The 14,328-nt window shown below is 44.4% G+C and overlaps 1 protein-coding gene across 3 annotated transcripts in view; it reads left to right on the top strand.

Moving 5' to 3' along the window:
- The first annotated feature begins 1,246 nt into the window (after nt 1-1,246).
- Nucleotides 1,247-14,328, top strand: part of LOC138246420 (beta-1,4-galactosyltransferase 3-like) — a 204,244-nt gene continuing 191,162 nt past the window's right edge. The window contains exons 1-2 of one of the 3 annotated variants that reach the window (XM_069201025.1): nt 1,247-1,410; nt 10,266-10,339. The gene's annotated coding sequence lies outside the window, so the exon portion shown is untranslated. Of the gene's footprint in view, nt 1,411-1,573; nt 2,112-10,265; nt 10,340-14,328 lie in introns of those variants that run through there. The other 2 variants (XM_069201026.1, XM_069201027.1) reach the window with 2 other exon arrangements.

The raw sequence follows: 14,328 nt of genomic DNA, 5'->3' as shown, positions 1-14,328 counted from the left end.
AAAAGAGGCTGACAGGTTGCCATGGAAATCTTCTCTGGGCCTAACTTGTTAAAATGTATGTACATAGTTTCTGCCCTGCTCATCCGGAAACAATAAGGAAAGTGTTTCTGCAGAGAGACACACACACAGATTCTCAAATCTCAAATCCAGGGGTGTACTGGTGCACAGACAATCTGACAGTGTTAGGACTAATCAGACGGGTAAGTATGTGTGCCCTTTATATGGCTGCTTGAGTGCCGTTTTTGGGGCTGGTAGGCCGTTTTTCACTGCTGGTTTTCCTGATATTAGCACGTAGACTGTAATTTACAATAGCCTAAGACTATGGCCACAGGCTCATTTTACCTGAGCTGGCACTCCCTAACAGTACATACTTTTGCCAAATGTTGTGTTACTGTAGTTTTTTTCTCAAGCAACCGCTCACTTAAGTATAGTGCATGAAGTGAACAGAGTTGCCTCTAGGTATCGGGGCAAATTCATTTTTAGGGTGGGTGTGCAGGATAGTGCAAAATATAATTACTCTGGAGTTCAGGCTGAACTCTGTGATAGTGTCTCGCAGTGTCTGTTGCTGGGACATAATGCTGTTTCACCTACACTTTAATCCACTTTGTAGCCTCCCTGCAGAGCGAATGGACCTATTGTCACACGTGTGACAATTATAATGTATTACTGCCCTTTGATCCTATACTCTTAAGAAGCATTAGCAAAGCCAGTAGGTTTGGGTAGTTTTAAAATATTCATTGCTGTGTAACATGTCTATATGCAGCCTCTGATAAATCACAGTCACTTATATACTGTTTTGGGCTTTAATTTACAAGAGAGTGTCACTTGAAGTGTCACACATTTGACTTTAGAATGTACACAAACGTCACACGTAAGCCGTCTGAAAACTTGGCAGAAATGGCTCATTGTTATGTTGAAAAGCTGACTGGTAGGAATATAGAATTTAACAGATTGTATATAAACAGGGGTATTGCGCAGAATGTATTTGGAAAGTCGATGCTCTGTTTCTGAAAAACGTTGTTAATATTCCACTCTAACGGTTCTCTCAGTTAATCGGGTAACAGGAAGAAATATGTCCTCCAGACCATGTGTTGGTTGGGGAACAGTTATTCCGCTATTGGTTAGTAGAGCTCTTCCGAATATCCATTGGATGGTGCTCTTCAGAAAAAATACAGGGGCTTGTGATTGGCTTGGGAAACGTCTGCTAGTTACTCATTGGACGTAGCTGGCGTCCCGAGGGGCGCACGTGCCCCCTGCAAAGAGTTTGCGTGCTGGACGTCTCCATCTGTTGTGAGCTGGCGGAGCTTTCTTTTCAAAGGATGTGCTTGGGTTTTGAGGTCAGTGAGTCGGCCCACGGGTCGGAAGGAGCTGGAAGATCCTGATGACCACCGCGAAGCGAATAACAGGCCGGTGAGTAGCTTCTTAACCAAAGCGGACTCAGCCTGATAGGACTCTGCCTGGCAGCAGCGTACGTAGCGCCACCCATCACCGAGATCCTCCCGCGCTGTACACTTTTCGGACGCGCATCATCTCCTCCGTCTGTTTGCTCGCGCTCACTGGCCGCCGCCCCGCCGCTGTTGCTCAGTGCATCTTGTTCGTTGAGGTCACTTACCCGAGCGGCTCCATCCTTAACTGTTTGTTCGCCGCCGCCGCCCCCCACGGGAACGCGCCGCTTCCCGGGACCCCCACCGGGGCGTTGAGTGCAGTCCAACGAGCTGCGTTATGGGACCGGACCCTCTCATCTCTCTATGGCTGGGCCGGCCACAGACGCATGTGATTCACGACCGCCACAAGATAGGCGCTGCTTCCCGGTGTTTCGAAACCGCGCCTGAAGTACACTGGAGTTGAGAGGAAATTTACGTCTTCGTTTTGGGACCCTTGCGTTTTTTACCTTAATGTGGCCTCTCAGGCGTTGTCACAACGTCTCGGACCCTAGATGTGAACAAAGTATGCTGAGGCCCATAGTTGTGTGTACTCTGTGGTTAATCTTCAAAGATCACGATTCACAAAGATTTTGCTTTGCGTTGCAGTAAATTTCTATTGTAGTACTAATGTCTTAATCCCGAATTATAGGAGAAAGCCAGGATTGCAGCTCTCTTCTGAACCTGGAGGTGAGAAGAAAGGGTGTTAGGCGTAATGTAATCCAGTACCTTACGACCTAGAACTAGGGGCACGCGAGTCAGGCAGAACCCCAAAACAACCATGTTGGAGTTCAGATGGTGAATGAGCAATAAAAAGGGCTTCGAATGTAGTGTTTATCTTGTCATATTTGCAGTGTGTTCATAAGTAGAGGTCAAATTGAAGGCGTTGTCTTCTGACAAATTACTGTGTATTCTTTTAACAGTGAGCAGGATGTTTATTTTATTCTAATGCACGTTATTAAAATGGCTGTAATTTAACTGTACAGATATTTAAAATATATCAGAAGTTAGGAAAGCACTGCAGGCACTTTTTTTTGTTTCTTTAGTGTGGTGGAAACAAATGCTTTAATATGATCAAGTCACTTTTCTTGGTGATGTGCAAATTAATATTAACCGAAACCCTCTTTCTGTATGTGAAGCACTACATAATTTTATCAGTAAATTTAGTGGCTATTTTAAGGGAAATGTGCTGTCTGTAAATTACAGTGTGCTACCGCAACAATGCTTTAGTATTGTCTTTGCTATAGTTTGCTCCTGAATGCTTTACCAGCTAACTACATACGGAACCTGCACGACTCCAGCTGAATGGATATGGCTCACCGTTCGTTACACTTGTTCTTTGTGTGACACTTGGATCCTCACATTCCCTGTGACTTCAGTGATCTAACATTGATAGCAGGACTCCCACTCCACAAATTGTTTTAGCAACACTGCAAGCTCAAGCCTTGAGCAATCATCCGCAGCATGTCCTTTAGGGCAGAGGGGCCACGCCCTCCCACCTTTTGCCCCTCATGAAGAGTGCCTGTCAGGCTGAGCAAAGGTCAGCCTGACAGACACTCTTCGTTTCCACATCAGGCAACCAGGAGCGAGACATGTGCGATTTGCGCAGACTCCTGGCTGACTGAACTGAACTTTGCTGGGCTGAAGAGGTCACAGCTCCTATGGGCGTGATCTCCACAGCTCAGCAAAGCTGCCTTGATGCCCTTCCCCTCTGTGACGAGGGGAAGCATCACCCATTGACTCCGACCTGGGCGCTTCAGGTTTAAGCTGTCAATCAGTGACACCATGCCACAGAGTGGGGTGGGGTCAACAGTCTCACTGACCCTATCTCAGTCTGTGACGAAGTTGGGACTGCTGCCCTTCCCTCACTGGCTGACCAGGTTAGCCAGTGCGGGAAGGGCAGCAGTCCAACCCTCCTGAACCTCAGAGGCAGAGCTGAAGGTAAGTGTGTGTTTTTTTTTTTTTTTTTTTAATGTTTGGTGCATGCGTGCATGTTTGAATATTTATTGAGTGCTGTGAATTAATATAAGAGTATGCTTAGCCTCCTAATATTACCAGCCGCCGCTGCGAACAATGATAAAATTGTTACTAGACCTGCAGGTCTAGTGACTTAAATAATCTGCTCGACCTAATTATAATGGTCTTGACCCATAAACTGGTTTCAAATTATGTGATCCTGGGCAAATATTTTAATTCACTGATCAGCCTTTTTCTTCTTTATCACATATGAGAGCACCTTCAAATATGCAAGTTCAGAATGTCTGCTGCACAAAACACTTTAGTTTGATGTAATAGACCAAAAGTTTTCTCCATTACATAATACAAATCTAGCCACATATAGGATACACACGGCTGCTGACTTGCCGCCTAGATTAACCGCATTGTCATCATGACGGGGCCAGGAATGTTTCTCAAATTATGTGTAAAATCTATCACTTTTAATAAATACATGCATGAAGTGGCAGCACACACATTTGCAATCAGCAGATTTTCCGTAGAAACTGCCAAAATGTATACCAATGATGTGGTTTTACTGATAAAACTATGTAGTGTATAATGTTTGGGAATCACATTTCTGAAAATGTCATTTGCACTTCACCAAGTAAAGTGTTGTGATTTGTTTTGCTCCTATTTAAATCTTCGTTTGCATCACACTTCTGAGTTGCAGAAACAATGTTGTTTCATAATTCCTGATCTATTTTGAAATACTTGTACTATTTGTTTAAATGTTGTGTGTTAGGAAAAAAAACTTTACTTCTTACAGCCTTTTGTTTCACAATGGTTGTCAGACAGCTAACTTGACAATAACCTATAATTGTAAGAAGAGAAAGAAGTGTAAACACAATTTTCCAGGATGAAATAAGAAACAATTAGTAAAAAGACAAACTGGCATTGGACCTATGTCCTTGAACAGACAGCAAATGTGCAGAGATAAAAACAAGATTTAACAGCGTCTTTGTTGCTCATTCACTTTATGAATGAACAGAAGACCTGTTCTTTCAGCTTAAATTCACTCCCATAAGGGATGAGTGGGCGCTGAAAATATCTGACTCTCCGTAGCGAGTGGATAAGTAGATTTTATGAGGCCCGAAGCCGCCAGTACTACTGCTGTAAGTCACAGTAAAATAATAGTGAATTAGGTCCTAAGGCGAGTTTGCGTTTCCTCTAGGAGCTTTTTTCTCTTTGTATACATGTGACATTTGTGTTTGCGTTGTCTGTACATGGACTCTTGTATCCTTCCTGTTTTATTTGGCAGCTTATCTGATGCAGAAGTGTTCTGCAGTGCTGGGATTGCTAGTTATATTTTTGCAGTTTTTTTTTTGTTCATAGTGAAAACATCAAAGTAAATTATAGCTTGCAGTGGAAATGAAATGACAGGATGAACTAGTCATGCGTCACACGAGGCAGGTGAACTACTCAAGTTGAATTCTCTGCAGATGTCCCTGCATAGGAATGCTGAAATTCACTGCTTACGTAGGACAGAGTGTCTGCGTATGTTTCTTTCTTACATTTCTGGGAACTCTGTGGAAATCACAGTTACCAGATCATTGTGTTAGTCTTTGTAAGTGCAACATAAACTTATCTATTTAGTTATGTGATACTCTTGATCGCTTAACATTTTAGTTATCACTTGTAGTGCATTATATGTTGTTTACTTTTCATCGTCTTCCTTTTGAAACCCTTACAGTAAAGTGTTGTGTGAAAACTACTCTTGAAGAAACAGTGCCATGTCTCCACCCAACAAATGTGGTATGGGGGGAGGAATGGGTGGGTGTGTGTGTGTGTGCTTAATTTTGATTTGTTTCATTTTATTTGTACTTTTATTTTATAACGACAATTTTAGCATCCTCGCAAAAATATTTGTAACCTTAAACTCCCTGTTTTTAAATTGTAGGTGATCGCTGAAACTCTTGCACATATACTTAACAAGAAAAGTGTACAACATTCTCAAGGGCTTTATAAAACCACTCTCTGCTGCTATAACTCTGCCTCTGTTTGGGTAGTGCTTACAGCAACTTTTCATTGCTGACACTGTCTCATCATAGCAGATATAAGTGCATGAATACATTACTAAACCACCACTTTTCTGGGCGTGGGTGTCTGTTCATGATGTGTCAATATTGCCTGAAAGTAACATTGTAGGCCTGCTCTGTGGTGCAAGTTATCACACTGGCTTATTAGGAACCAGCCCCTATAAATCTCACATTATGAGCCTGAGTTTTTTTTTTTTTTTTCTCTCTGCTACTACTGGGGCTGTAGGTATGGTGCGCTGCATGCACTCCTCTTGACAGGAAGGAACAGCGTGTACACAGTGTGGTCTATGACCAGTGTCCTGTACTTTGTATCAGATTAGAAATCATGCCTTACAAATCTCACATTGAGTGCCTGATGCTCTCTGCTACCACTGGGTCTATGTACACAGTGATTCCTATGCACTCCTTACTTAGACAGACCATATAAAACAGTGTGTGGTCTGTCTCATAATTTCTCGCTGTCATGCTGCACTCCCTGCTGTTACTGAGCTGGCATGTAATTCACACTGTAGAGTGGAAATTATTTCCCGAAGAAACGCCCCTCTCCATGCTGACACGATGCGTTAGGAAGATGTCACTTCATTCAGTGATGCTAAAGTAGCACATGTTACCAGATTGTATAGGTTAAATAGCCCCTGCTTCCATTTGAATCTAGTACACTACCTTTAAGTGGGCTATGTTCGACAGATGTGGAATTATGATAAACATCACTTATGTTTTACCTCCTGAGCTGGGCACTGATGCATGTTTGTTTAAATAGTTTTGGACTTTTTTTTTCCTTTTGCGGGTTCATCTCCAATCTTTTTGCCTCATGCCCCCCTATTTTTTCTGACCTGTTACGTTGACTTTAGGACTCTGGGCACTTTACCTCTGCTAACCAGGGCTAAAGTGCATATGCTCTCTAGGTAAATTGTATTGTTGATTGGTTTTTCCATGATTGTCATATTTGATTTACTAGTAAGTCCCTAGTACAGTGCACTAGAGGTACCCAGGGCCTGTAAATCAAATGCTGCTAGTGGGCCTGCCGCCCATATTAGTAGCTCTGTAAACATGACTCAGACCTACCACTGCAGTGTGTGTGTGTGTGTGTGTGTAGTTTTAAACTGCCAGTTTGACTTGGCAAGTGTACCCATTTGCCAGGCCTGAATCTTCCTTTGTATACATATAAGGCACCCCTAAGGTAGGCCCCAGGTAGCCCTATGGGCAGGGTGCAGTGTATGTTGAAGGTGGGCCATGTACTTATGTGTTTTATATGTCCTGACAGTGAAATACTGTCAAATTCGGTGTTCACTGTTGCAAAGCCTATCTCTCTCATAGGTTAACATGGGGGCTGCCTTTAAAAATGATTAAAGCACAGATTCCCTTTGGGAGCAGGTAGACGTGGAGTTTGGGGTCTCTGAACTCACAATTTAAAAATACATCATTAGTGAAGTTGGTTTTTAGATTGTGTGTTTGAAAATGCCACTTTTGGAAAGAAGCATTTTCTTGCTTAAACCATTCTGTGACTGATTGTGGATTCCCTGTCTGGGCCAGTTTGGGAGTTGGGCTGATTGCACCTCTCTCCAGACAGTAACAAAAAGGGAGCTGGGGTGTAGCCTGCATATCCTGTTGAGCCATCTATGTTAGGAGGGGAGGGGAGGAGTGGTCACTTAATCCTGAAAGGATTGTGCCTACCCTCACACCATGCCATGCAGTCTCCAACCCCCTGGTGTGTGTCTGGGGACTGGCCTGGGCAAGGCTTGATTTTGAAAACAACAGAGACCTTTCTTTGAAGTAGGCCTATTTCAAAGGCAGAAAAGGAGTATAAGAGGAGGACCCAAACCCCCTGAAGATATTACATCAAGGATTCAAGAGGAACCTCTGCCTGGAGAAGAGCTGAGATGCTTAGGAGAGGGGCTGGCCTGTGACTGTGCTGTGTTGGGCTATCCTTCAGTTGCTGCTTCTGCCTGTGCAAGGGGACAGAGACTGGACTTTGTTAAATTCCTCCTTCAGAAGGAACTCCCTGGGCTTGGAGTAAGCTTGCCTCCTGTTTTGAAGCCTCAGGGACAGCAAAGGCTTTACCAACGAGGCCTGAGTCTACTTGCCGTGGACTCTAGTTTGCCAGAGGGCGCCATTCCAGTTCCTGGACCCCTGGAAGTGAATTCCTGGAGAAAAACCAGTCTAACGATGCTGTGTGACTTCGCAAAGGACGCCGCTGCCTGGAACAGTGACGCCGCTTGCCCCGAGGCCGTGGACCTTGCTGACTGCAACTACCCCGACCCTGTGAGCTGACGCTGCTACTTTGAAGCCGCAACGCCTCCTGCCTCGAGGCCATAGACATTGTAGAAGTCCGACCCTGTGGGCTCCGCATTGCTGCAGCCACTGATCCCGCATGACTTCGCTGACACCGGAGTTTCGTAAATCGAGCGTCTGTGACAACCTGATGCCGTTGCAGCGTCTGTGGCCCTGTGTCGTCATCACGACCCCGTGAGGTCGCCCTGCAGCATCATGACTCCGCCGGACTTTGCATCTGCCAGAACAAAGGGACCGACTTTGCAACTGACGCTGCTTCACCTCCACCTCCCTGTAGTGAGGACTAGACATCGCTGTGCAACGATGCTGTCGTTTTGCCCTGTGGCACTGGAACAGACGCCACATCGGACCTAGTGATGCCGCTCTCCCCGTATCCGTGCACCGGCATGTTTTCTACTTGTTCTTCAGGTACTGTAACGGGGGTCGAACGACTCCGTAAACAGCGCCAGTGACGTTGCACTGTGGAAAAAGACTCCGTCACGACGTCGCATAATACCAACTTGCAGTCTTTGTGCCTCGAGGCACTGTTCTCATGCTTTTAAGTGCTAAATTCATATTTTTGACTGCATACTGTGGATTTTTATCGTATTTGGTCTTGTTTTGTTTAGATAAATATTTCCTATTTTTCTAAACCTGTTCAGTCATTTTGTAGTGTTTTCACTGGGTTACTGTGTGTGTTGGTACAAATACTTTACACATTGCTTCTGAAGTTAAGCCTGCTCGTGTCAAGCTACTGTTGGGGGGGGTGGGGGGGAGTGGGGGTTAACTGAGGGTGATCCTCCTTTATCCTGACTAGAGTGAGAGTCCTTGCTTGGACAAAGGGTAACCTGACTGCCAACCAAATACCCCATTTCTAACAAATAGCTATTGAGAAACCTTTGTGCAGTGGTGTGTTGGCTTTCAGTAAATGCAGAGCACCAACATCTAGGGGGAATATAGCCTGATTGTTAGAAGGTAAAGTTACTGCCCTACGGGTTTGATTGATAAACTTTGTCTGCTGTTCAACACACCTAGTGTTCCTTGACGGTCTCAATTGAAGACATTTGTGAAGAGTTTAATATCCAGCAGTTTCCTAAATCTCGTTTGGTTGGGTTTACCTCTTGGGTTGTGATTAACGGCACTATAGAGTCTGTCCTTGCATCTTCCACTGTGTGTCATCCCCTTGAAAGATTGTTGGTTGCTCCTGTGGACAGACCTTCAGTGAAGTGTTTAGTCAGATGTAGTGAGGTGTCACTTTTTGCAGGTATTCAGTACCATTCCCCTGGTAAGTTTTGTGCGCAGTCCATAAGACCTTGAATTTAATCCTTCCATTTACTTTAAACTAGCAGAAAGCTTTAAAAGCAGGGATTATATGGCCACCATCCTTTGAGGAGGCTATGGCAAATTCTGGATACCAAATTGTAAAGCATGGCAATAGGTTTCTTGGAGACCAGAATAGATGCTGATTCATTAGTCAAGGTGTTCCCTGACAACAGCTCTGTGCAGTTGGAAATATCTTTATTTTTTTGTTATACAGTGGGGAAAGTTAAAGTTGTCATATCCTTTGCCACGGTGGTGGTTACTTGGAAGAAAAGATAAGACCTTTTTTGAAGTTTTTCAAATTCTTTACTTTTGGTGAAGTTGGAAACCTTTTGAGGTTTGCGGGCTAGGAGAACGATAATGCATTTAATCATTAAAAAAAAAAATCTAGTGCATTCATGTACTGGACGTTCTCTCATCCAGTGTAGCACGCGTCCAACTATGTAGAAACAAATTTGTGTACCATCTGCAAGTTCATCTAGTACTACGATAGCGACCCAAAACTTCAATATTGTTCAAGTGCCAGTGATGCCAAATTGTAGCCTCACCTCTCATGCTCTGCACCAACAAGCTGTCAAAAGCTGGTCAATGCTGGTGGCAATAGCTGTATTAGTCACTTAAGGCATTATGGGAACTTGTTTACTCTGTTTTTCTTATTTTCATGAATACTGATGATGACGCACCCTTCATGTTTTGGAGTGACCATAGGAAATCTGTTGGATTCTGCAGCACAAAGGTGGGAATTGAGGACCTAGTCTGTCTGCGTTGCCTGGTGGTAACTGAAAGTGCCAGTACCGTTTCTTCCTTCCACACTGCGAGTTTTTAGTAGAAAACGTTTGCAACAACATAGCTTATGAGGTTGAGGCTGTGCAGCAGAAGCTCTGTTTCAAATCTATTCATATCTTCTCAGTCCTCTACCCTTCATGACACAGCGCTGTTGAAGTTGCTGATTATTAATACCCATTGTTTAAACCATCAAGGGTCTTCAAACTTTTTTATTCTCAGTTCAAGCTAGCTATTTTTGCTGGTATCTTAAAATAAATACTCCTTTGACTAAAATGAGGAGAGTCGCTTTTATTATGTAAAGTTGAATCATGCTTTGCTTACCCTTGAATGCCCAACTTTCCAAATCCCGTCCATTGTAATTGGCTACGTACGAATACAGTGTGTATAAAGAGTATATTAGGCAGCTAACACCGTATGTTTTTTTTTCGTCTAGGCCGCTACCAAAGAAGCATACGCACCTGATGAGTCACAGCAACAAGCAGCAAATAAAAATATTCTCGATTTAAGGTGAGACTTTCTCTTCCTTGCTGTCTACCGTGGTTGGACTCTACTTTAAGTGTGACACTGGTTAGAATGCTCTGCATTTTTGTTGAAGAGCTGTACGGATGCCCAATGGTCCTGAAAGCCGTGGACACACATCCTTCCGCTTCACCAACACACACCAGGGAGGGGAGCGTCACAATTAAAGCTGGGTGTGTAGACTTTCAAATTAGGGTGCACGTAGGTACCCTATCAAGACAGCACATACTAATGCTGCATTTTAATACTTCTTGAACATTCCCCCACTCTTACGAGAACGTGTAAATAAACATTTGAGATTTTTTTTTTTTTTTTGATTAACTTTACCCCCCTTACTTTAGAAGTGACGGGCAGCTCCCTTAGTAACCTCTCCATAGTCCTTAAATATATATTTAAGCTCATACGAAGCAGACACCACCAAGGTGTCTTCAGGGCTCTGTCCACTAAGGTGCTTGCTTCCGCTACATTTAAAAAAACATTAATTTATAGTCTTGAGGGTGCACACTTTGTATTTTCAAGTGAGAGGTGGCTAATTAGTTATCAGTTTCCATACATGAAGGAGTTGGCTGAAGAGAATTTGCTCATTTTACAGCAAACTTAACCTAGATTATAGGTCTTTCAGTAGATCACTATATGAAAGATTGGCACAAAAGTTGGTGCTGAACCACAAAATGACAATTCGGCAAAATAGTTAAAATTTCAGAGACTTTTTTTTGGGATGAAAGATGGGGGTACATTTTAACGCTGTAGATGTCTCTTGGAAAATCTACCTTAGAAAATGCATGCCACGTGGATTCCCAGCTCATTACATTACATGTAACTTGTAATGGGAACTCGTCTTGCCTCTCAAACTCTTCAGCCAACATTCTGAAGTTGCATACCTCAGTGTTGCTGGTTACATGACATGGTATGCACACTTAGAGCTAAGCGAGTTAACTTGAAAGCATGGTTTACTCTAGCAGAATGCTCTTAATATGAAGGGGCTCTAGGCCAAATTCATGGGGGCAGTGTTCATTGTGCAAGAAGGGGGTGGTGCTTGGATGTTGAGCATGACAGCAAACACCAGGGGAAGGGCGCTGTAGTTATTCAATTGTGCTGGAAGTTAACTGGTAAGTCCTACTGTTGGTTTTCCCTTAAGTTGCAGACCGATGCCATACTCCAAGTGTTCTTTCATCCCCAAAACTGCCCAAGCCTTGGTGGTGGAGCCAGTGCCTGAGAACTGTTCCTGTCCTAACTTTGAGTGCTGTGAGGTTGTAATGCTACCTGGAGCAACTGCTGAAATACAGTCCTTGTTCCACTCACATTACCAGTCAGCCCTTGGTGCCAAACTGAACTTATTGTGATGTTGGATCTTGTCAAGGCACACTTTCCTGTGGTGTAGTTGATCACGGGTATTGTGGTGTTTTCAGGGGGGTTGTTTGGGGTGTTACACCCATCCACTAAAAAGCATTGTGTAGTGAATAGTTGGTACAAGTTCTTTCAGTCGAGGATGGTGAGATGCGTGTCGGATTTCACTGGGGATTTTTACATACACCCAAAAAAAAAACCCACAACCCACACTCACTCTCTTGTCTTTATTTGAAAGGTCATAAAATGTTTTGATTTGTTTGTAAAATATTGTGTTGCAAGTACTACTAACAATACTCACTGCCACTTAAGCCCTTCTTGTGTCCTGCTTCCTATATTTTCACAAGATATGCCATCTTTAGTGTCAGGAAATCTAAAGTTCACACCCCCTCAGTCTCGCTGACCAAGCTGTGCCAATCCTGATGCTGCTTGGAGCAGTGTTAGGATTGGCTGGGAGCGCCCAACCAGGTCATTCCCAGGCAGACTGAGAACTTATGCAGGCTCTCTGGGCTAGAGAGAGCCTTGTACGCATGTGTTTGGCTGGCCCGAGACGGCCGGCCAAACACACGTGCGCTCTGAGGAGGAGTGCTCCCCCCACTCATCGCTCGTCACCCCCGTGGCCCCACCCCTTTTCCCAAAAAAACTATAATAAACACAGTTTAATATAGTTTCTTGGGAAATGGTTTGCAGATGCGGGGGGGACGCTCCTCCGCCCTTATGGAGGAGCTGCGCCTGGGCAGTGTGCTGCTGGCTTGCTTTGTGTATGCTTAGATTCCCTCTGTGACATGAGCACATGTTGCATGAGGGCACAATAAGCCTGTTATAAACCATGTGTCCTTTGCATCAGAAATCTGAAGTAAGGACAAGACCATACTGCCCAGAGCCCAGTGTGAAAAAATATATAATTCATCCAGAAACGGGCAGTACAAGAGCCATTATGAATATAATTCAAAGTGAAAAAAATCCTGAAATTCTAAGGCCAGTCTGTGGTTTCTCTGTAGCTGCAACTCTTCCCCTTGAACTGATCATGACCTCAGTTATTCACTGTTGACATCACAAAAGACATGATTCTTGACATCACATCTAGGCATTGACATCGATAGTCACTGAAGTATCGAAAGATGGAACTTTTTCATATCATTTAACTTCTGTAAATGCACCATTCTCTTGCTTTTATATTTTATTTTTTAATTTGTGGTGTTAGTCTAGCTCTTTTTTTTTTCTCCTCCCCCACCCCCAAAAAAAAAAATTAGTAAAAAAAAAATCCATATGCGTACTTTGATAGGTTTTCAGTCAACCTTCTTCGTATATTGGCCTGTTGTAGTGCCATTGGTATTTTCCATCCGCTTACCACATCATATTGCATATGGTCACTGTAAGGAAATGCCTCCTTGGCATGGTTACCCCCTGACTTTTTGCCTTTGCTGATGCTATGTTTTGAATTGAAAGTGTGCTGAGGCCTGCTAACCAGGCCCCAGCATCAGTGTTCTTTCCCTAACCTGTACTTTTGTATCCACAATTGGCACACCCTGGCATCCAGATAAGTCCCTTGTAAATGGTACCCCTGGTACCAAGGGCCCTGATGCCAAGGAAGGTCTCTAAGGGCTGCAGCATGTCTTATGCCACCCTGGAGACCCCTCACTCAGCACAGACACACTGCTAGCCAGCTTGTGTGTGCTGGTGAGAACAAAACGAGTAAGTCGACATGGCACTCCCCTCAGGGTGCCATGCCAGCCTCTCACTGCCTATGCAGGTGTAGATAAGTCACGCCTCTAGTAGGCCTTACAGCCCTAAGGCAGGGTGCACTATACCATAGGTGAGGGCACCAGTGCATGAGCACTGTGCCCCTACAGTGTCTAAGCAATACCTTAGACATTGTAAGTGCAGGGTAGCCATAAGAGTATATGGTCTGGGAGTCTGTTTTACACGAACTCCACAGCACCATAATGGCTACACTGAAATCTGGGAAGTTTGGTATCAAACTTCTCAGCACAATAAATGCACACTGATGCCAGTGTACATTTTATTGTGAAATACACCCCAGAGGGCACCTTAGAGGTGCCCCCTGAAACCTTAACCGACTATCTGTGTAGGCTGACTGGTTCCAGCAGCCTGCCACAACCGAGACATGTTGCTGGCCCCATGGGGAGAGTGCCTTTGTCACTCTGAGGCCAGTAACAAAGCCTGCACTGGGTGGAGATGCTAACACCTCCCCCAGGCAGGAGCTGTCACACCTGGCGGTGAGCCTCAAAGGCTCACCCCTTTGTGCCAGCACCGCAGGACACTCCAGCTAGTGGAGTTGCCTGCCCCCTCCGGCCACGTCCCCCACTTTTGGCGACAAGGCCGGAGAAAATAATGAGAATAACAAGGAGGAGTCACTGGCCAGTCAGGACAGCCCCTAAGGTGTCCTGAGCTGAAGTGACTCTAACTTTTAGAAATCCTCCATCTTGCAGATTGAGGATTCCCCAATAGGATTAGGGATGTGACCCCCTCCCCTTGGGAGGAGGCACAAAGAGGGTGTACCAACCCTCAGGGCTAGTAGCCATTGGCTACTAACCCCCCCAGACCTAAACACGCCCTTAAATTTAGTATTTAAGGGCTTCCCTGAACCTAAGAATTTAGATTCCTGA

This window comes from Pleurodeles waltl, chromosome 7, assembly GCF_031143425.1.
Source record: "Pleurodeles waltl isolate 20211129_DDA chromosome 7, aPleWal1.hap1.20221129, whole genome shotgun sequence".
NCBI classification, from domain to species: Eukaryota; Metazoa; Chordata; class Amphibia; order Caudata; family Salamandridae; genus Pleurodeles; species Pleurodeles waltl.
This window is presented reverse-complemented; position numbering and strand designations above follow the sequence as displayed.